Consider the following 23460-nt stretch of genomic DNA (forward strand, 5'->3'; position numbering starts at 1 on the left):
GGTCACTCTTACCCTGATGGTTGCTGATATTTCCAGACACTTTTTCAGTCTTATCTGAGGAATTTTATCATTTATATCAGAATGGCCATATTCTGATGCCAGTTTAGCGCTCATTCAATGGCGATTTACTACTCTTTCCCATTGAAGGCCATATTGAGGTTAAATCAATGAATGGACTTTTTAATTTATAAAAACAAATGACTATTGAAAGTGCAAGTCAGTATCGTGCATAGTTGTTCTGGTCTCTGTGGTGATTTTAGAGCGTTGTTCATATTTCTACTTTTACCGCATACACTTTAACCCGATACCCAATTACTGTGCTGTAGTCAGGATGGCCGAGCGGTCTAAGGCGCTGCGTTCAGGTCGCAGTCTCCCATGGAGGCGTGGGTTCAAATCCCACTTCTGACAGTTTTTTAGTGCCTCTCAGGAGTCATGCTGCTCAGCAGTAATAATAAGAATGATGAAATAACAACTTCACACAGTGAAATAACAATTCATAATAAACACTCTCAAATGAAAACCTTCTGGAGCTGAGCAAAGATCAAGGTTAAATAAGAAAACAGCTGGACTTAATAACAAATTAATGAGGGGAACATTTTGTGTTATTGCATTATAATGAGTTACTGCATTATCTTTCAGTTGTTAAATTTCACTTTCTGTAGGCTATGCCTGTTGGCCCATTCACTCCTAACAAGCTTGTTTTCTTCTGTCAACGTTGTCGTGGCCGAGTGGTTAAGGCGATGGACTAGAAATCCATTAGGATCTTCCTGCGCAGGTTCAAATCCTGCCGACAACGAAAATGCATTTTTTTGACCCCTCCCGAGGTTGAAGTTTAGTCGTGTTTCTTATACCAATCGCATCCTCTCAGATCTCCGCAAGTACATAGGGATTAGTTGTCCATTTGGGATAGGACTGCAGGCCATCTATCCCACTTCACACCTTTACACACCTGGTTATCCAGCCTACTAGCTCTCTAGGCCACAGTAGCATAGGTTACAGGTTTGTAGTCAAGCCACAGATTTCAGGTGAGATCCCATGATACACTCAACAATACAACAACACGATTCTCATGAATAACCATGAAGCCATTTGCTAAGATTTCCCCCATTTTGACATGTGGAAACCTGTTGTCACTCTTACCCTGACGGGAAGCTCCAGACACTTTTTTGGTCCTATCTGAGGCATTTTTAAATTCATGTCAAATTGGCCATATTCTGAAGACACTCTTATAGTCTGCAGGGTAATCCAACTGGCCACATCTAAAGTCAAGCCACAGGTAACAGGTGAGAAACCTTGTTAAACCCTAAAAGAAAAAGAAAAAACTCGATTGCATTGAAAATAACCATTAAGTCATTCAGGTCGCAGACTCCCCTATAGGCATGGTTTGAAACCCCCTCCTGACAACTTTTTAGCGCCTGCATGTCATGCACCTTTGTAAAATCCAGTTGAAAAATAAATGACTTAAGGTAACGTAAATGACACCTAGTTAATATGAGTAGTGAATAACTATCGTATTTGTAATATTCTGCAAAAACAGCTAGTTGATGAGAGGCTGAAAGAGAATTGCAAGAATCGCGCAATTTCACAGGCGGGCCCCAAACAGGCAAATAACAAAAATAATCTCGGAACGCAGAACTCGTCGGTCGTTGTCAGTGGATTGTATTGGCGGGAAGAACAAAAATATCGTCTGCAGGGTAATCGAAGTCGCCAAATCTAATGTCAAGTCACAGGTGAGCTGCCTTGTTAAACCCTAAAAATAAATAATAACACGATTGCGTTGAAATGACCCATTAAGCCATTTGTAAGGATTTCCCCCATGTGGACCTGTTGTCACTCTTACCCTGATGGTTGCTGATATTTCCAGACACTTTTTCAGTCTTATCTGAGGAATTTTATCATTTATATCAGAATGGCCATATTCTGATGCCAGTTTAGCGCTCATTCAATGGCGATTTACTACTCTTTCCCATTGAAGGCCATATTGAGGTTAAATCAATGAATGGACTTTTTAATTTATAAAAACAAATGACTATTGAAAGTGCAAGTCAGTATCGTGCATAGTTGTTCTGGTCTCTGTGGTGATTTTAGAGCGTTGTTCATATTTCTACTTTTACCGCATATACTTTAACCCGATACCCAATTACTGTGCTGTAGTCAGGATGGCCGAGCGGTCTAAGGCGCTGCGTTCAGGTCGCAGTCTCCCATGGAGGCGTGGGTTCAAATCCCACTTCTGACAGTTTTTTAGTGCCTCTCAGGAGTCATGCTGCTCAGCAGTAATAATAAGAATGATGAAATAACAACTTCACACAGTGAAATAACAATTCATAATAAACACTCTCAAATGCAGACCTTCTGGAGCTGAGCAAAGATCAAGGTTAAATAAGAAAACAGCTGGACTTAATAACAAATTAATGAGGGGAACATTTTGTGTTATTGCATTATAATGAGTTACTGCATTATCTTTCAGTTGTTAAATTTCACTTTCTGTAGGCTATGCCTGTTGGCCCATTCACTCCTAACAAGCTTGTTTTCTTCTGTCAACGTTGTCGTGGCCGAGTGGTTAAGGCGATGGACTAGAAATCCATTAGGATCTTCCTGCGCAGGTTCAAATCCTGCCGACAACGAAAATGCATTTTTTTGACCCCTCCCGAGGTTGAAGTTTAGTCGTGTTTCTTATACCAATCGCATCCTCTCAGATCTCCGCAAGTACATAGGGATTAGTTGTCCATTTGGGATAGGACTGCAGGCCATCTATCCCACTTCACACCTTTACACACCTGGTTATCCAGCCTACTAGCTCTCTAGGCCACAGTAGCATAGGTTACAGGTTTGTAGTCAAGCCACAGATTTCAGGTGAGATCCCATGATACACTCAACAATACAACAACACGATTCTCATGAATAACCATGAAGCCATTTGCTAAGATTTCCCCCATTTTGACATGTGGAAACCTGTTGTCACTCTTACCCTGACGGGAAGCTCCAGACACTTTTTTGGTCCTATCTGAGGCATTTTTAAATTCATGTCAAATTGGCCATATTCTGAAGACACTCTTATAGTCTGCAGGGTAATCGAACTGGCCACATCTAAAGTCAAGCCACAGGTAACAGGTGAGAAACCTTGTTAAACCCTAAAAGAAAAAGAAAAAACTTGATTGCATTGAAAATAACCATTAAGTCATTCAGGTCGCAGACTCCCCTATAGGCATGGTTTGAAACCCCCTCCTGACAACTTTTTAGCGCCTGCATGTCATGCACCTTTGTAAAATCCAGTTGAAAAATAAATGACTTAAGGTAACGTAAATGACACCTAGTTAATATGAGTAGTGAATAACTATCGTATTTTTAATATTCTGCCAAAACAGCAAGTTGATGAGAGGCTGAAAGAGAATTGCAAGAATCGCGCAATTTCATAGGCGGGCCCCAAACAGGCAAATAACAAAAATAATCTCGGAACGCAGAACTCGTCGGTCGTTGTCAGTGGATTGTATTGGCGGGAAGAACAAAAATATCGTCTGCAGGGTAATCGAAGTCGCCAAATCTAATGTCAAGTCACAGGTGAGCTGCCTTGTTAAACCCTAAAAATAAATAATAACACGATTGCGTTGAAATGACCCATTAAGCCATTTGTAAGGATTTCCCCCATGTGGACCTGTTGTCACTCTTACCCTGATGGTTGCTGATATTTCCAGACACTTTTTCAGTCTTATCTGAGGAATTTTATCATTTATATCAGAATGGCCATATTCTGATGCCAGTTTAGCGCTCATTCAATGATGATTTACTACTCTTTCCCATTGAAGGCCATATTGAGGTTAAATCAATGACTGGACTTTTTAATTTATAAAAACAAATGACTATTGAAAGTGCAAGTCAGTATCGTGCATAGTTGTTCTGGTCTCTGTGGTGATTTTAGAGCGTTGTTCATATTTCTACTTTTACCGCATACACTTTAACCCGATACCCAGTTACTGTGCTGTAGTCAGGATGGCCGAGCGTTCTAAGGTGCTGCATTCAGGTCGCAGTCTCCCATGGAGGCGTGGGTTCAAATCCCACTTCTGACAGTTTTTTAGTGCCTCTCAGGAGTCATGCTGCTCAGCAGTAATAATAAGAATGATGAAATAACAACTTCACACAGTGAAATAGCAATTCATAATAAACACTCTCAAATGCAGACCTTCTGGAGCTGAGCAAAGATCAAGGTTAAATAAGAAAACAGCTGGACTTAATAACAAATGAATGAGGGGAACATTTTGTGTTATTGCATTATAATGAGTTACTGCATTATCTTTCATTTGTTAAATTTCACTTTCTGTAGGCTATGCCTGTTGGCCCATTCACTCCTAACAAGCCTGTTTTCTTCTGTCAACGTTGTCGTGGCCGAGTGGTTAAGGCGATGGACTAGAAATCCATTAGGATCTTCCTGCGCATGTTCAAATCCTGCCGACAATGAAAATGCATTTTTTTGACCCCTCCGGAGGTTGAAGTTTAGTCGTGTTTCTTATACCAATCGCATCCTCTCAGATCTCCGCAAGTACATAGGGATTAGTTGTCCATTTGGGATAGGACTGCAGGCCATCTATCCCACTTCACACCTTTACACACCTGGTTATCCAGCCTTCTAGCTCTATAGGCCACAGTTGCATAGGTTACAGGTTTGTAGTCAAGCCACAGATTTCAGGTGAGATCCCATGATACACTTAACAATACAACAACACGATTCTCATGAATAACCATTAAGCCATTTGCTAAGATTTCCCCCATTTTGACATGTGGAAACCTGTTGTCACTCTTACCCTGACGGGAAGCTCCAGACACTTTTTTGGTCCTATCTGAGGCATTTTTAAATTCATGTCAAATTGGCCATATTCTGAAGACACTCTTATAGTCTGCAGGGTAATCGAACTGGCCACATCTAAAGTCAAGCCACAGGTAACAGGTGAGAAACCTTGTTAAACCCTAAAAGAAAAAGAAAAAACTTGATTGCATTGAAAATAACCATTAAGTCATTCAGGTCGCAGAATCCCCTATAGGCATGGTTTGAAACCACCTCCTGACAACTTTTTAGCGCCTGCATGTCATGCACCTTTGTAAAATCCAGTTGAAAAATAAATGACTTAAGGTAACGTAAATGACACCTAGTTAATATGAGTAGTGAATAACTATCGTATTTTTAATATTCTGCAAAAACAGCTAGTTGATGAGAGTCTGAAAGAGAATTGCAAGAATCGCGCAATTTCACAGGCGGGCCCCAAACAGGCAAATAACAAAAATAATCTCGGAACGCAGAACTCGTCGGTCGTTGTCAGTGGATTGTATTGGCGGGAAGAACAAAAATATCGTCTGCAGGGTAATCGAAGTCGCCACATCTAATGTCAAGTCACAGGTGAGCTGCCTTGTTAAACCCTAAAAATAAATAATAACACGATTGCGTTGAAATGACCCATTAAGCCATTTGTAAGGATTTCCCCCATGTGGACCTGTTGTCACTCTTACCCTGATGGTTGCTGATATTTCCATACACTTTTTCAGTCTTATCTGAGGAATTTTATCATTTATATCAGAATGGCCATATTCTGATGCCAGTTTAGCGCTCATTCAATGGCGATTTACTACTCTTTCCCATTGAAGGCCATATTGAGGTTAAATCAATGACTGGACTTTTTAATTTATAAAAACAAATGACTATTGAATGTGCAAGTCAGTATCGTGCATAGTTGTTCTGGTCTCTGTGGTGATTTTAGAGCGTTGTTCATATTTCTACTTTTACCGCATACACTTTAACCCGATACCCAGTTACTGTGCTGTAGTCAGGATGGCCGAGCGGTCTAAGGCGCTGCGTTCAGGTCGCAGTCTCCCATGGAGGCGTGGGTTCAAATCCCACTTCTGACAGTTTTTTAGTGCCTCTCAGGAGCCATGCTGCTCAGCAGTAATAATAAGAATGATGAAATAACAACTTCACACAGTGAAATAACAATTCATAATAAACACTCTCAAATGCAGACCTTCTGGAGCTGAGCAAAGATCAAGGTTAAATAAGAAAACAGCTGGACTTAATAACAAATGAATGAGGGGAACATTTTGTGTTATTGCATTATAATGAGTTACTGCATTATCTTCCAGTTGTTAAATTTCACTTTCTGTAGGCTATGCCTGTTGGCCCATTCACTCCTAACAAGCCTGTTTTCTTCTGTCAACGTTGTCGTGGCCGAGTCGTTAAGGCGATGGACTAGAAATCCATTAGGATCTTCCTGCGCAGGTTCAAATCCTGCCGACAATGAAAATGCATTTTTTTGACCCCTCCGGAGGTTGAAGTTTAGTCGTGTTTCTTATACCAATCGCATCCTCTCAGATCTCCGCAAGTACATAGGGATTAGTTGTCCATTTGGGATAGGACTGCAGGCCATCTATCCCACTTCACACCTTTACACACCTGGTTATCCAGCCTTCTAGCTCTATAGGCCACAGTTGCATAGGTTACAGGTTTGTAGTCAAGCCACAGATTTCAGGTGAGATCCCATGATACACTCAACAATACAACAACACGATTCTCATGAATAACCATTAAGCCATTTGCTAAGATTTCCCCCATTTTGACATGTGGAAACCTGTTGTCACTCTTACCCTGACGGGAAGCTCCAGACACTTTTTTGGTCCTATCTGAGGCATTTTTAAATTCATGTCAAATTGGCCATATTCTGAAGACACTCTTATAGTCTGCAGGGTAATCGAACTGGCCACATCTAAAGTCAAGCCACAGGTAACAGGTGAGAAACCTTGTTAAACCCTAAAAGAAAAAGAAAAAACTTGATTGCATTGAAAATAACCATTAAGTCATTCAGGTCGCAGACTCCCCTATAGGCATGGTTTGAAACCCCCTCCTGACAACTTTTTAGCGCCTGCATGTCATGCACCTTTGTAAAATCCAGTTGAAAAATAAATGACTTAAGGTAACGTAAATGACACCTAGTTAATATGAGTAGTGAATAACTATCGTATTTTTAATATTCTGCAAAAACAGCTAGTTGATGAGAGGCTGAAAGAGAATTGCAAGAATCGCGCAATTTCACAGGCGGGCCCCAAACAGGCAAATAACAAAAATAATCTCGGAACGCAGAACTCGTCGGTCGTTGTCAGTGGATTGTATTGGCGGGAAGAACAAAAATATCGTCTGCAGGGTAATCGAAGTCGCCAAATCTAATGTCAAGTCACAGGTGAGCTGCCTTGTTAAACCCTAAAAATAAATAATAACACGATTGCGTTGAAATGACCCATTAAGCCATTTGTAAGGATTTCCCCCATGTGGACCTGTTGTCACTCTTACCCTGATGGTTGCTGATATTTCCAGACACTTTTTCAGTCTTATCTGAGGAATTTTATCATTTATATCAGAATGGCCATATTCTGATGCCAGTTTAGCGCTCATTCAATGGCGATTTACTACTCTTTCCCATTGAAGGCCATATTGAGGTTAAATCAATGAATGGACTTTTTAATTTATAAAAACAAATGACTATTGAAAGTGCAAGTCAGTATCGTGCATAGTTGTTCTGGTCTCTGTGGTGATTTTAGAGCGTTGTTCATATTTCTACTTTTACCGCATACACTTTAACCCGATACCCAATTACTGTGCTGTAGTCAGGATGGCCGAGCGGTCTAAGGCGCTGCGTTCAGGTCGCAGTCTCCCATGGAGGCGTGGGTTCAAATCCCACTTCTGACAGTTTTTTAGTGCCTCTCAGGAGTCATGCTGCTCAGCAGTAATAATAAGAATGATGAAATAACAACTTCACACAGTGAAATAACAATTCATAATAAACACTCTCAAATGCAGACCTTCTGGAGCTGAGCAAAGATCAAGGTTAAATAAGAAAACAGCTGGACTTAATAACAAATTAATGAGGGGAACATTTTGTGTTATTGCATTATAATGAGTTACTGCATTATCTTTCAGTTGTTAAATTTCACTTTCTGTAGGCTATGCCTGTTGGCCCATTCACTCCTAACAAGCTTGTTTTCTTCTGTCAACGTTGTCGTGGCCGAGTGGTTAAGGCGATGGACTAGAAATCCATTAGGATCTTCCTGCGCAGGTTCAAATCCTGCCGACAACGAAAATGCATTTTTTTGACCCCTCCCGAGGTTGAAGTTTAGTCGTGTTTCTTATACCAATCGCATCCTCTCAGATCTCCGCAAGTACATAGGGATTAGTTGTCCATTTGGGATAGGACTGCAGGCCATCTATCCCACTTCACACCTTTACACACCTGGTTATCCAGCCTACTAGCTCTCTAGGCCACAGTAGCATAGGTTACAGGTTTGTAGTCAAGCCACAGATTTCAGGTGAGATCCCATGATACACTCAACAATACAACAACACGATTCTCATGAATAACCATGAAGCCATTTGCTAAGATTTCCCCCATTTTGACATGTGGAAACATGTTGTCACTCTTACCCTGACGGGAAGCTCCAGACACTTTTTTGGTCCTATCTGAGGCATTTTTAAATTCATGTCAAATTGGCCATATTCTGAAGACACTCTTATAGTCTGCAGGGTAATCCAACTGGCCACATCTAAAGTCAAGCCACAGGTAACAGGTGAGAAACCTTGTTAAACCCTAAAAGAAAAAGAAAAAACTTGATTGCATTGAAAATAACCATTAAGTCATTCAGGTCGCAGACTCCCCTATAGGCATGGTTTGAAACCCCCTCCTGACAACTTTTTAGCGCCTGCATGTCATGCACCTTTGTAAAATCCAGTTGAAAAATAAATGACTTAAGGTAACGTAAATGACACCTAGTTAATATGAGTAGTGAATAACTATCGTATTTTTAATATTCTGCAAAAACAGCTAGTTGATGAGAGGCTGAAAGAGAATTGCAAGAATCGCGCAATTTCACAGGCGGGCCCCAAACAGGCAAATAACAAAAATAATCTCGGAACGCAGAACTCGTCGGTCGTTGTCAGTGGATTGTATTGGCGGGAAGAACAAAAATATCGTCTGCAGGGTAATCGAAGTCGCCGCATCTAATGTCAAGTCACAGGTGAGCTGCCTTGTTAAACCCTAAAAATAAATAATAACACGATTGCGTTGAAATGACCCATTAAGCCATTTGTAAGGATTTCCCCCATGTGGACCTGTTGTCACTCTTACCCTGATGGTTGCTGATATTTCCAGACACTTTTTCAGTCTTATCTGAGGAATTTTATCATTTATATCAGAATGGCCATATTCTGATGCCAGTTTAGCGCTCATTCAATGACGATTTACTACTCTTTCCCATTGAAGGCCATATTGAGGTTAAATCAATGACTGGACTTTTTAATTTATAAAAACAAATGACTATTGAAAGTGCAAGTCAGTATCGTGCATAGTTGTTCTGGTCTCTGTGGTGATTTTAGAGCGTTGTTCATATTTCTACTTTTACCGCATACACTTTAACCCGATACCCAGTTACTGTGCTGTAGTCAGGATGGCCGAGCGTTCTAAGGCGCTGCGTTCAGGTCGCAGTCTCCCATGGAGGCGTGGGTTCAAATCCCACTTCTGACAGTTTTTTAGTGCCTCTCAGGAGTCATGCTGCTCAGCAGTAATAATAAGAATGATGAAATAACAACTTCACACAGTGAAATAGCAATTCATAATAAACACTCTCAAATGCAGACCTTCTGGAGCTGAGCAAAGATCAAGGTTAAATAAGAAAACAGCTGGACTTAATAACAAATGAATGAGGGGAACATTTTGTGTTATTGCATTATAATGAGTTACTGCATTATCTTTCAGTTGTTAAATTTCACTTTCTGTAGGCTATGCCTGTTGGCCCATTCACTCCTAACAAGCCTGTTTTCTTCTGTCAACGTTGTCGTGGCCGAGTGGTTAAGGCGATGGACTAGAAATCCATTAGGATCTTCCTGCGCAGGTTCAAATCCTGCCGACAATGAAAATGCATTTTTTTGACCCCTCCGGAGGTTGAAGTTTAGTCGTGTTTCTTATACCAATCGCATCCTCTCAGATCTCCGCAAGTACATAGGGATTAGTTGTCCATTTGGGATAGGACTGCAGGCCATCTATCCCACTTCACACCTTTACACACCTGGTTATCCAGCCTTCTAGCTCTATAGGCCACAGTTGCATAGGTTACAGGTTTGTAGTCAAGCCACAGATTTCAGGTGAGATCCCATGATACACTCAACAATACAACAACACGATTCTCATGAATAACCATTAAGCCATTTGCTAAGATTTCCCCCATTTTGACATGTGGAAACCTGTTGTCACTCTTACCCTGACGGGAAGCTCCAGACACTTTTTTGGTCCTATCTGAGGCATTTTTAAATTCATGTCAAATTGGCCATATTCTGAAGACACTCTTATAGTCTGCAGGGTAATCGAACTGGCCACATCTAAAGTCAAGCCACAGGTAACAGGTGAGAAACCTTGTTAAACCCTAAAAGAAAAATAAAAAACTTGATTGCATTGAAAATAACCATTAAGTCATTCAGGTCGCAGACTCCCCTATAGGCATGGTTTGAAACCACCTCCTGACAACTTTTTAGCGCCTGCATGTCATGCACCTTTGTAAAATCCAGTTGAAAAATAAATGACTTAAGGTAACGTAAATGACACCTAGTTAATATGAGTAGTGAATAACTATCGTATTTTTAATATTCTGCAAAAACAGCTAGTTGATGAGAGGCTGAAAGAGAATTGCAAGAATCGCGCAATTTCACAGGCGGGCCCCAAACAGGCAAATAACAAAAATAATCTCGGAACGCAGAACTCGTCGGTCGTTGTCAGTGGATTGTATTGGCGGGAAGAACAAAAATATCGTCTGCAGGGTAATCGAAGTCGCCACATCTAATGTCAAGTCACAGGTGAGCTGCCTTGTTAAACCCTAAAAATAAATAATAACACGATTGCGTTGAAATGACCCATTAAGCCATTTGTAAGGATTTCCCCCATGTGGACCTGTTGTCACTCTTACCCTGATGGTTGCTGATATTTCCAGACACTTTTTCAGTCTTATCTGAGGAATTTTATCATTTATATCAGAATGGCCATATTCTGATGCCAGTTTAGCGCTCATTCAATGGCGATTTACTACTCTTTCCCATTGAAGGCCATATTGAGGTTAAATCAATGACTGGACTTTTTAATTCATAAAAACAAATGACTACTGAATGTGCAAGTCAGTATCGTGCATAGTTGTTCTGGTCTCTGTGGTGATTTTAGAGCGTTGTTCATATTTCTACTTTTACCGCATACACTTTAACCCGATACCCAGTTACTGTGCTGTAGTCAGGATGGCCGAGCGGTCTAAGGCGCTGCGTTCAGGTCGCAGTCTCCCATGGAGGCGTGGGTTCAAATCCCACTTCTGACAGTTTTTTAGTGCCTCTCAGGAGCCATGCTGCTCAGCAGTAATAATAAGAATGATGAAATAACAACTTCACACAGTGAAATAACAATTCATAATAAACACTCTCAAAAGCAGACCTTCTGGAGCTGAGCAAAGATCAAGGTTAAATAAGAAAACAGCTGGACTTAATAACAAATGAATGAGGGGAACATTTTGTGTTATTGCATTATAATGAGTTACTGCATTATCTTTCAGTTGTTAAATTTCACTTTCTGTAGGCTATTCCTGTTGGCCCATTCACTCCTAACAAGCCTGTTTTCTTCTGTCAATGTTGTCGTGGCCGAGTGGTTAAGGCGATGGACTAGAAATCCATTAGGATCTTCCTGCGCAGGTTCAAATCCTGCCGACAATGAAAATGCATTTTTTTGACCCCTCCGGAGGTTGAAGTTTAGTCGTGTTTCTTATACCAATCGCATCCTCTCAGATCTCCGCAAGTACATAGGGATTAGTTGTCCATTTGGGATAGGACTGCAGGCCATCTATCCCACTTCACACCTTTACACACCTGGTTATCCAGCCTTCTAGCTCTATAGGCCACAGTTGCATAGGTTACAGGTTTGTAGTCAAGCCACAGATTTCAGGTGAGATCCCATGATACACTCAACAATACAACAACACGATTCTCATGAATAACCATTAAGCCATTTGCTAAGATTTCCCCCATTTTGACATGTGGAAACCTGTTGTCACTCTTACCCTGACGGGAAGCTCCAGACACTTTTTTGGTCCTATCTGAGGCATTTTTAAATTCATGTCAAATTGGCCATATTCTGAAGACACTCTTATAGTCTGCAGGGTAATCGAACTGGCCACATCTAAAGTCAAGCCACAGGTAACAGGTGAGAAACCTTGTTAAACCCTAAAAGAAAAAGAAAAAACTTGATTGCATTGAAAATAACCATTAAGTCATTCAGGTCGCAGACTCCCCTATAGGCATGGTTTGAAACCCCCTCCTGACAACTTTTTAGCGCCTGCATGTCATGCACCTTTGTAAAATCCAGTTGAAAAATAAATGACTTAAGGTAACGTAAATGACACCTAGTTAATATGAGTAGTGAATAACTATCGTATTTTTAATATTCTGCAAAAACAGCTAGTTGATGAGAGGCTGAAAGAGAATTGCAAGAATCGCGCAATTTCACAGGCGGGCCCCAAACAGGCAAATAACAAAAATAATCTCGGAACGCAGAACTCGTCGGTCGTTGTCAGTGGATTGTATTGGCGGGAAGAACAAAAATATCGTCTGCAGGGTAATCGAAGTCGCCACATCTAATGTCAAGTCACAGGTGAGCTGCCTTGTTAAACCCTAAAAATAAATAATAACACGATTGCGTTGAAATGACTCATTAAGCCATTTGTAAGGATTTCCCCCATGTGGACCTGTTGTCACTCTTACCCTGATGGTTGCTGATATTTCCAGACACTTTTTCAGTCTTATCTGAGGAATTTTATCATTTATATCAGAATGGCCATATTCTGATGCCAGTTTAGCGCTCATTCAATGACGATTTACTACTCTTTCCCATTGAAGGCCATATTGAGGTTAAATCAATGACTGGACTTTTTAATTTATAAAAACAAATGACTATTGAAAGTGCAAGTCAGTATCGTGCATAGTTGTTCTGGTCTCTGTGGTGATTTTAGAGCGTTGTTCATATTTCTACTTTTACCGCATACACTTTAACCCGATACCCAGTTACTGTGCTGTAGTCAGGATGGCCGAGCGGTCTAAGGCGCTGCGTTCAGGTCGCAGTCTCCCATGGAGGCGTGGGTTCAAATCCCACTTCTGACAGTTTCTTAGTGCCTCTCAGGAGTCATGCTTCTCAGCAGTAATAATAAGAATGATGAAATAACAACTTCACACAGTGAAATAACAATTCATAATAAACACTCTCAAATGCAGACCTTCTGGAGCTGAGCAAAGATCAAGGTTAAATAAGAAAACAGCTGGACTTAATAACAAATGAATGAGGGGAACATTTTGTGTTATTGCATTATAATGAGTTACTGCATTATCTTTCAGTTGTTAAATTTCACTTTCTGTAGGCTATGCCTGTTGGCCCATTCACTCCTAACAAGCCTGTTTTCTTCTGTCGACGTTGTCGTGGCCGAGTGGTTAAGGCGATAGACTAGAAATCCATTAGGATCTTACTGCGCAGGTTCAAATCCTGCCGACAACGAAAATGCATTTTTTTGACCCCTCCGGAGGTTGAAGTTTAGTCGTGTTTCTTATACCAATCGCATCCTCTCAGATCTCCGCAAGTACATAGGGATTAGTTGTCCATTTGGGATAGGACTGCAGGCCATCTGTCCCACTTCACACCTTTACACACCTGGTTATCCAGCCTTCTAGCTCTATAGGCCACAGTAGCATAGGTTACAGGTTTGTAGTCAAGCCACAGATTTCAGGTGAGATCCCATGATACACTCAACAATACAACAACACGATTCTCATGAATAACCATGAAGCCATTTGCTAAGATTTCCCCCATTTTGACATGTGGAAACCTGTTGTCACTCTTACCCTGACGGGAAGCTCCAGACACTTTTTTTGGTCCTATCTGAGGCATTTTTAAATTCATGTCAAATTGGCCATATTCTGAAGACACTCTTATAGTCTGCAGGGTAATCGAACTGGCCACATCTAAAGTCAAGCCACAGGTAACAGGTGAGAAACCTTGTTAAACCCTAAAAGAAAAAGAAAAAACTCGATTGCATTGAAAATAACCATTAAGTCATTCAGGTCGCAGACTCCCCTATAGGCATGGTTTGAAACCCCCTCCTGACAACTTTTTAGCGCCTGCATGTCATGCACCTTTGTAAAATCCAGTTGAAAAATAAATGACTTAAGGTAACGTAAATGACACCTAGTTAATATGAGTAGTGAATAACTATCGTATTTTTAATATTCTGCAAAAACAGCTAGTTGATGAGAGGCTGAAAGAGAATTGCAAGAATCGCGCAATTTCACAGGCGGGCCCCAAACAGGCAAATAACAAAAATAATCTCGGAACGCAGAACTCGTCGGTCGTTGTCAGTGGATTGTATTGGCGGGAAGAACAAAAATATCGTCTGCAGGGTAATCGAAGTCGCCGCATCTAATGTCAAGTCACAGGTGAGCTGACTTGTTAAACCCTAAAAATAAATAATAACACGATTGCGTTGAAATGACCCATTAAGCCATTTGTAAGGATTTCCCCCATGTGGACCTGTTGTCACTCTTACCCTGATGGTTGCTGATATTTCCAGACACTTTTTCAGTCTTATCTGAGGAATTTTATCATTTCTATCAGAATGGCCATATTCTGATGCCAGTTTAGCGCTCATTCAATGACGATTTACTACTCTTTCCCATTGAAGGCCATATTGAGGTTAAATCAATGACTGGACTTTTTAATTTATAAAAACAAATGACTATTGAAAGTGCAAGTCAGTATCGTGCATAGTTGTTCTGGTCTCTGTGGTGATTTTAGAGCGTTGTTCATATTTCTACTTTTACCGCATGCACTTTAACCCGATACCCAGTTACTGTGCTGTAGTCAGGATGGCCGAGTGGTCTAAGGCGCTGCGTTCAGGTCGCAGTCTCCCATGGAGGCGTGGGTTCAAATCCCACTTCTGACAGTTTTTTAGTGCCTCTCAGGAGTCATGCTGCTCAGCAGTAATAATAAGAATGATGAAATAACAACTTCACACAGTGAAATAACAATTCATAATAAACACTCTCAAATGCAGACCTTCTGGAGCTGAGCAAAGATCAAGGTTAAATAAGAAAACAGCTGGACTAAATAACAAATGAATGAGGGGAACATGTTGTGTTATTGCATTATAATGAGTTACTGCATTATCTTTCAGTTGTTAAATTTCACTTTCTGTAGGCTATGCCTGTTGGCCCATTCACTCCTAACAAGCCTTTTTCTTCTGTCAACGGTGTCGTGGCCGAGTGGTTAAGGCGATGGACTAGAAATCCATTAGGATCTTCCTGCGCAGGTTCAAATCCTGCCGACAACGAAATTGCATTTTTTTGACCCCTCCGGAGGTTGAAGTTTAGTCGTGTTTCTTATACCAATCGCATCCTCTCAGATCTCCACAAGTACATAGGGATTAGTTGTCCATTTGGGATAGGACTGCAGGCCATCTATCCCACTTCACACCTTTACACACCTGGTTATCCAGCCTTCTAGCTCTATAGGCCACAGTAGCATAGGTTACAGGTTTGTAGTCAAGCCACAGATTTCAGGAGAGATCCCATGATACACTCAACAATACAACAACACGATTCTCATGAATAACCATGAAGCCATTTGCTAAGATTTCCCCCATTTTGACATGTGGAAACCTGTTGTCACTCTTACCCTGACGGGAAGCTCCAGACACTTTTTTGGTCCTATCTGAGGCATTTTTAAATTCATGTCAAATTGGCCATATTCTGAAGACACTCTTATAGTCTGCAGGGCAATCGAACTGGCCACATCTAAAGTCAAGCCACAGGTAACAGGTGAGAAACCTTGTTAAACCCTAAAAGAAAAAGAAAAAACTTGATTGCATTGAAAATAACCATTAAGTCATTCAGGTCGCAGACCCTATAGGCATGGTTTGAAACCCCCTCCTGACAACTTTTTAGCGCCTGCATGTCATGCACCTTTGTAAAAATCCAGTTGAAAAATAAAAGACTTAAGGTAACGTAAATGACACCTAGTTAATATGAGTAGTGAATAACTATCGTATTTTTAATATTCTGCAAAAACAGCTAGTTGATGAGAGGCTGAAAGAGAATTGCAAGAATCGCGCAATTTCACAGGCGGGCCCCAAACAGGCAAATAACAAAAATAATCTCGGAACGCAGAACTCGTCGGTCGTTGTCAGTGGATTATATTGGCGGGAAGAACATAAATATCGTCTGCAGGGTAATCGAAGTCGCTGCATCTAATGTCAAGTCACAGGTGAGCTGCCTTGTTAAACCCTAAAAATAAATAATAACACGATTGCGTTGAAATGATCCATTAAGCCATTTGTAAGGATTTCCCCCATGTGGACCTGTTGTCACTCTTACCCTGATGGTTGCTGATATTTCCAGACACTTTTTCAGTCTTATCTGAGGAATTTTATCATTTATATCAGAATGGCCATATTCTGATGCCAGTTTAGCGCTCATTCAATGAGGATTTACTACTCTTTCCCATTGAAGGCCATATTGAGGTTAAATCAATGACTGGACTTGTTCATGTATAAAAACAAATGACTATTGAAAGTGCAAGTCAGTATCGTGCATAGTTGTTCTGGTCTCTGTGGTGATTTTAGAGCTTTGTTCATATTTCTACTTTTACCGCATACACTTTAACCCGATACCCAGTTACTGTGCTGTAGTCAGGATGGCCGAGCGGTCTAAGGCGCTGCGTTCAGGTCGCAGTCTCCCATGGAGGCGTGGGTTCAAATCCCACTTCTGACAGTTTTTTAGTGCCTCTCAGGAGTCATGCTGCTCAGCAGTAATAATAAGAATGATGAAATAACAACTTCACACAGTGAAATAGCAATTCATAATAAACACTCTCAAATGCAGACCTTCTGGAGCTGAGCAAAGATCAAGGTTAAATAAGAAAACAGCTGGACTTAATAACAAATGAATGAGGGGAACATTTTGTGTTATTGCATTATAATGAGTTACTGCATTATCTTTCAGTTGTTAAATTTCACTTTCTGTAGGCTATGCCTGTTGGCCCATTCACTCCTAACAAGCCTGTTTTCTTCTGTCGACGTTGTCGTGGCCGAGTGGTTAAGGCGATAGACTAGAAATCCATTAGGATCTTACTGCGCAGGTTCAAATCCTGCCGACAACGAAAATGCATTTTTTTGACCCCTCCGGAGGTTGAAGTTTAGTCGTGTTTCTTATACCAATCGCATCCTCTCAGATCTCCGCAAGTACATAGGGATTAGTTGTCCATTTGGGATAGGACTGCAGGCCATCTGTCCCACTTCACACCTTTACACACCTGGTTATCCAGCCTTCTAGCTCTATAGGCCACAGTAGCATAGGTTACAGGTTTGTAGTCAAGCCACAGATTTCAGGTGAGATCCCATGATACACTCAACAATACAACAACACGATTCTCATGAATAACCATGAAGCCATTTGCTAAGATTTCCCCCATTTTGACATGTGGAAACCTGTTGTCACTCTTACCCTGACGGGAAGCTCCAGACACTTTTTTTGGTCCTATCTGAGGCATTTTTAAATTCATGTCAAATTGGCCATATTCTGAAGACACTCTTATAGTCTGCAGGGTAATCGAACTGGCCACATCTAAAGTCAAGCCACAGGTAACAGGTGAGAAACCTTGTTAAACCCTAAAAGAAAAAGAAAAAACTCGATTGCATTGAAAATAACCATTAAGTCATTCAGGTCGCAGACTCCCCTATAGGCATGGTTTGAAACCCCCTCCTGACAACTTTTTAGCGCCTGCATGTCATGCACCTTTGTAAAATCCAGTTGAAAAATAAATGACTTAAGGTAACGTAAATGACACCTAGTTAATATGAGTAGTGAATAACTATCGTATTTTTAATATTCTGCAAAAACAGCTAGTTGATGAGAGGCTGAAAGAGAATTGCAAGAATCGCGCAATTTCACAGGCGGGCCCCAAACAGGCAAATAACAAAAATAATCTCGGAACGCAGAACTCGTCGGTCGTTGTCAGTGGATTGTATTGGCGGGAAGAACAAAAATATCGTCTGCAGGGTAATCGAAGTCGCCGCATCTAATGTCAAGTCACAGGTGAGCTGCCTTGTTAAACCCTAAAAATAAATAATAACACGATTGCGTTGAAATGACCCATTAAGCCATTTGTAAGGATTTCCCCCATGTGGACCTGTTGTCACTCTTACCCTGATGGTTGCTGATATTTCCAGACACTTTTTCAGTCTTATCTGAGGAATTTTATCATTTCTATCAGAATGGCCATATTCTGATGCCAGTTTAGCGCTCATTCAATGACGATTTACTACTCTTTCCCATTGAAGGCCATATTGAGGTTAAATCAATGACTGGACTTTTTAATTTATAAAAACAAATGACTATTGAAAGTGCAAGTCAGTATCGTGCATAGTTGTTCTGGTCTCTGTGGTGATTTTAGAGCGTTGTTCATATTTCTACTTTTACCGCATGCACTTTAACCCGATACCCAGTTACTGTGCTGTAGTCAGGATGGCCGAGTGGTCTAAGGCGCTGCGTTCAGGTCGCAGTCTCCCATGGAGGCGTGGGTTCAAATCCCACTTCTGACAGTTTTTTAGTGCCTCTCAGGAGTCATGCTGCTCAGCAGTAATAATAAGAATGATGAAATAACAACTTCACACAGTGAAATAACAATTCATAATAAACACTCTCAAATGCAGACCTTCTGGAGCTGAGCAAAGATCAAGGTTAAATAAGAAAACAGCTGGACTAAATAACAAATGAATGAGGGGAACATTTTGTGTTATTGCATTATAATGAGTTACTGCATTATCTTTCAGTTGTTAAATTTCACTTTCTGTAGGCTATGCCTGTTGGCCCATTCACTCCTAACAAGCCTTTTTCTTCTGTCAACGGTGTCGTGGCCGAGTGGTTAAGGCGATGGACTAGAAATCCATTAGGATCTTCCTGCGCAGGTTCAAATCCTGCCGACAACGAAATTGCATTTTTTTGACCCCTCCGGAGGTTGAAGTTTAGTCGTGTTTCTTATACCAATCGCATCCTCTCAGATCTCCACAAGTACATAGGGATTAGTTGTCCATTTGGGATAGGACTGCAGGCCATCTATCCCACTTCACACCTTTACACACCTGGTTATCCAGCCTTCTAGCTCTATAGGCCACAGTAGCATAGGTTACAGGTTTGTAGTCAAGCCACAGATTTCAGGAGAGATCCCATGATACACTCAACAATACAACAACACGATTCTCATGAATAACCATGAAGCCATTTGCTAAGATTTCCCCCATTTTGACATGTGGAAACCTGTTGTCACTCTTACCCTGACGGGAAGCTCCAGACACTTTTTTGGTCCTATCTGAGGCATTTTTAAATTCATGTCAAATTGGCCATATTCTGAAGACACTCTTATAGTCTGCAGGGCAATCGAACTGGCCACATCTAAAGTCAAGCCACAGGTAACAGGTGAGAAACCTTGTTAAACCCTAAAAGAAAAAGAAAAAACTTGATTGCATTGAAAATAACCATTAAGTCATTCAGGTCGCAGACCCTATAGGCATGGTTTGAAACCCCCTCCTGACAACTTTTTAGCGCCTGCATGTCATGCACCTTTGTAAAAATCCAGTTGAAAAATAAAAGACTTAAGGTAACGTAAATGACACCTAGTTAATATGAGTAGTGAATAACTATCGTATTTTTAATATTCTGCAAAAACAGCTAGTTGATGAGAGGCTGAAAGAGAATTGCAAGAATCGCGCAATTTCACAGGCGGGCCCCAAACAGGCAAATAACAAAAATAATCTCGGAACGCAGAACTCGTCGGTCGTTGTCAGTGGATTATATTGGCGGGAAGAACATAAATATCGTCTGCAGGGTAATCGAAGTCGCCGCATCTAATGTCAAGTCACAGGTGAGCTGCCTTGTTAAACCCTAAAAATAAATAATAACACGATTGCGTTGAAATTATCCATTAAGCCATTTGTAAGGATTTCCCCCATGTGGACCTGTTGTCACTCTTACCCTGATGGTTGCTGATATTTCCAGACACTTTTTCAGTCTTATCTGAGGAATTTTATCATTTATATCAGAATGGCCATATTCTGATGCCAGTTTAGCGCTCATTCAATGAGGATTTACTACTCTTTCCCATTGAAGGCCATATTGAGGTTAAATCAATGACTGGACTTGTTCATGTATAAAAACAAATGACTATTGAAAGTGCAAGTCAGTATCGTGCATAGTTGTTCTGGTCTCTGTGGTGATTTTAGAGCTTTGTTCATATTTCTACTTTTACCGCATACACTTTAACCCGATACCCAGTTACTGTGCTGTAGTCAGGATGGCCGAGCGGTCTAAGGCGCTGCGTTCAGGTCGCAGTCTCCCATGGAGGCGTGGGTTCAAATCCCACTTCTGACAGTTTTTTAGTGCCTCTCAGGAGTCATGCTGCTCAGCAGTAATAATAAGAATGATGAAATAACAACTTCACACAGTGAAATAGCAATTCATAATAAACACTCTCAAATGCAGACCTTCTGGAGCTGAGCAAAGATCAAGGTTAAATAAGAAAACAGCTGGACTTAATAACAAATGAATGAGGGGAACATTTTGTGTTATTGCATTATAATGAGTTACTGCATTATCTTTCAGTTGTTAAATTTCACTTTCTGTAGGCTATGCCTGTTGGCCCATTCACTCCTAACAAGCCTGTTTTCTTCTGTCACCGTTGTCGTGGCCGAGTGGTTAAGGCAATGGACTAGAAATCCATTAGGATCTTCCTGCGCAGGTTCAAATCCTGCCGACAGCGAAAATGCATTTTTTTGACCCCTCCGGAGGTTGAAGTTTAGTCGCGTTTCTTATACCAATCGCATCCTCTCAGATCTCCGCAAGTACATAGGGATTAGTTGTCCATTTGGGATAGAACTGCAGGCCATCTATCCCACTTCACACCTTTACACACCTGGTTATCCAGCCTTCTAGCTCTATAGGCCACAGTAGCATAGGTTACAGGTTTGTAGTCAAGCCACAGATTTCAGGTGAGATCCCATGATACACTCAACAATACAGCAACACGATTCTCATGAATAACCATTAAGCCATTTGCTAAGATTTCCCCCATTTTGACATGTGGAAACCTGTTGTCACTCTTACCCTGACGGGAAGCTCCAGACACTTTTTTGGTCCTATCTGAGGCATTTTTAAATTCATGTCAAATTGGCCATATTCTGAAGACACTCTTATAGTCTGCAGGGTAATCGAACTGGCCACATCTAAAGTCAAGCCACAGGTAACAGGTGAGAAACCTTGTTAAACCCTAAAAGAAAAAGAAAAAACTTGATTGCATTGGATATAACCATTAAGTCATTCAGGTCGCAGACTCCCCTATAGGCATGGTTTGAAACCCCCTCCTGACAACTTTTTAGCGCCTGCATGTCATGCACCTTTGTAAAATCCAGTTGAAAAATAAATGACTTAAGGTAAAGTAAATGACACCTAGTTAATATGAGTAGTGAATAACTATCGTATTTTTAATATTCTGCAAAAACAGCTAGTTGATGAGAGGCTGAAAGAGAATTGCAAGAATCGCGCAATTTCACAGGCGGGCCCCAAACAGGCAAATAACAAAAATAATCTCGGAATGCAGAACTCGTCGGTCGTTGTCAGTGGATTGTATTGGCGGGAAGAACAAAAATATCGTCTGCAGGGTAATCAAAGTCGCCGCATCTAATGTCAAGTCACAGGTGAGCTGCCTTGTTAAACCCTAAAAATAAATAATAACACGATTGCGTTGAAATGACCCATTAAGCCATTTGTAAGGATTTCCCCCATGTGGACCTGTTGTCACTCTTACCCTGATGGTTGCTGATATTTCCAGACACTTTTTCAGTCTTATCTGAGGAATTTTATCATTTATATCAGAATGGCCATATTCTGATGCCAGTTTAGCGCTCATTCAATGGCGATTTACTACTCTTTCCCATTGAAGGCCATATTGAGGTTAACCTGTCTACGATATTGGTTCCCAATTGGGAATCAACCCTCCCACGTTCAGCTGAAACGGTGGCGCATGGAACGCAAAAATATTCTTAAAAATAATTAACCTCCACACATTAACAAGTCCAAGTCCATAGCTCAAATGAAAGATAAACACCTTGTTCATCTAGCCAGCAAGTCAGATTTCTAAAATGTTTTACGGCGAAAACATAGCACATATATATGTAAAACCACCACCAGACACAGCTCATTTGAATAGCCAAAACATGCAATCAACAAACGCAGGATTAAAAAATAAATCGTTCACTAACCTTTTGAAAATCTTCATCAGATGACAGTAATATGACATGTTACACATTACATTTTTTTTTTCAATAATATGCCATTTATATCCATAAATGTCCATTTACAGTGAGTTCACGTTCAGAAATTACTCAAAAATGCCCGCAGGAAATCTAGGTAGCGCGGCAAGGTAACGTAAATAGACATCATAAACTTTGACTAAATATACATGTTCTACATATAGTTAGAAAGATACACTGCTTCTTTATGCAACCGCTTTGTTAGATTTACTTTTAACGTTACAGAAATCGCACACTATTCAATATGCTGAGACGGCGCTCAGTTCCAAGCTACATTTCTACGTAATGTTGGAGTCAACAGAAACACAGATTTAAGCATAAATATTCCCTTACCTTCGATGGTCTTCGTTCAGAATGTTCTGGAAGGCTTCAGACTTACCCAATACATCGTTTGGTTTCAAGTCTTGCGTCTTTGTATTAGCGCTTAAAGCTGGACTTAATAACAAATGAATGAGGGGAACATTTTGTGTTATTGCATTATAATGAGTTACTGCATTATCTTTCAGTTGTTAAATTTCACTTTCTGTAGGCTATGCCTGTTGGCCCATTCACTCCTAACAAGCCTGTTTTCTTCTGTCGACGTTGTCGTGGCCGAGTGGTTAAGGCGATAGACTAGAAATCCATTAGGATCTTACTGCGCAGGTTCAAATCCTGCCGACAACGAAAATGCATTTTTTTGACCCCTCCGGAGGTTGAAGTTTAGTCGTGTTTCTTATACCAATCGCATCCTCTCAGATCTCCGCAAGTACATAGGGATTAGTTGTCCATTTGGGATAGGACTGCAGGCCATCTGTCCCACTTCACACCTTTACACACCTGGTTATCCAGCCTTCTAGCTCTATAGGCCACAGTAGCATAGGTTACAGGTTTGTAGTCAAGCCACAGATTTCAGGTGAGATCCCATGATACACTCAACAATACAACAACACGATTCTCATGAATAACCATGAAGCCATTTGCTAAGATTTCCCCCATTTTGACATGTGGAAACCTGTTGTCACTCTTACCCTG

General features: G+C 40.8%; 13 non-coding genes across 13 annotated transcripts; all 13 read left to right on the forward strand.

Moving 5' to 3' along the window:
• The first annotated feature begins 325 nt into the window (after window positions 1-325).
• trnal-cag lies at window positions 326-408 on the forward strand. The gene has a single exon. It is a non-coding gene; the product is annotated as a tRNA-Leu (tRNA).
• A 306-nt stretch (window positions 409-714) lies between these two features.
• On the forward strand, window positions 715-796 carry trnas-aga. The gene has a single exon. It is a non-coding gene; the product is annotated as a tRNA-Ser (tRNA).
• Window positions 797-2153: 1357 nt separating this feature from the next.
• Window positions 2154-2236, forward strand: trnal-cag. The gene has a single exon. It is a non-coding gene; the product is annotated as a tRNA-Leu (tRNA).
• A 306-nt stretch (window positions 2237-2542) lies between these two features.
• trnas-aga lies at window positions 2543-2624 on the forward strand. The gene has a single exon. It is a non-coding gene; the product is annotated as a tRNA-Ser (tRNA).
• A 3185-nt stretch (window positions 2625-5809) lies between these two features.
• Window positions 5810-5892, forward strand: trnal-cag. The gene has a single exon. It is a non-coding gene; the product is annotated as a tRNA-Leu (tRNA).
• Window positions 5893-7637: 1745 nt separating this feature from the next.
• Window positions 7638-7720, forward strand: trnal-cag. Its single transcript has one exon. It is a non-coding gene; the product is annotated as a tRNA-Leu (tRNA).
• Window positions 7721-8026: 306 nt separating this feature from the next.
• Window positions 8027-8108, forward strand: trnas-aga. Its single transcript has one exon. It is a non-coding gene; the product is annotated as a tRNA-Ser (tRNA).
• Window positions 8109-11293: 3185 nt separating this feature from the next.
• On the forward strand, window positions 11294-11376 carry trnal-cag. Its single transcript has one exon. It is a non-coding gene; the product is annotated as a tRNA-Leu (tRNA).
• A 1745-nt stretch (window positions 11377-13121) lies between these two features.
• On the forward strand, window positions 13122-13204 carry trnal-cag. Its single transcript has one exon. It is a non-coding gene; the product is annotated as a tRNA-Leu (tRNA).
• A 1746-nt stretch (window positions 13205-14950) lies between these two features.
• On the forward strand, window positions 14951-15033 carry trnal-cag. The gene has a single exon. It is a non-coding gene; the product is annotated as a tRNA-Leu (tRNA).
• A 1742-nt stretch (window positions 15034-16775) lies between these two features.
• Window positions 16776-16858, forward strand: trnal-cag. The gene has a single exon. It is a non-coding gene; the product is annotated as a tRNA-Leu (tRNA).
• A 1746-nt stretch (window positions 16859-18604) lies between these two features.
• Window positions 18605-18687, forward strand: trnal-cag. Its single transcript has one exon. It is a non-coding gene; the product is annotated as a tRNA-Leu (tRNA).
• Window positions 18688-20429: 1742 nt separating this feature from the next.
• On the forward strand, window positions 20430-20512 carry trnal-cag. The gene has a single exon. It is a non-coding gene; the product is annotated as a tRNA-Leu (tRNA).
• Window positions 20513-23460: the final 2948 nt, after the last annotated feature.

The sequence above is a fragment of the Oncorhynchus mykiss genome, unplaced genomic scaffold (genome assembly GCF_013265735.2).
Source record: "Oncorhynchus mykiss isolate Arlee unplaced genomic scaffold, USDA_OmykA_1.1 un_scaffold_342, whole genome shotgun sequence".
In the NCBI taxonomy this organism is placed as follows: domain Eukaryota; kingdom Metazoa; phylum Chordata; class Actinopteri; order Salmoniformes; family Salmonidae; genus Oncorhynchus; species Oncorhynchus mykiss.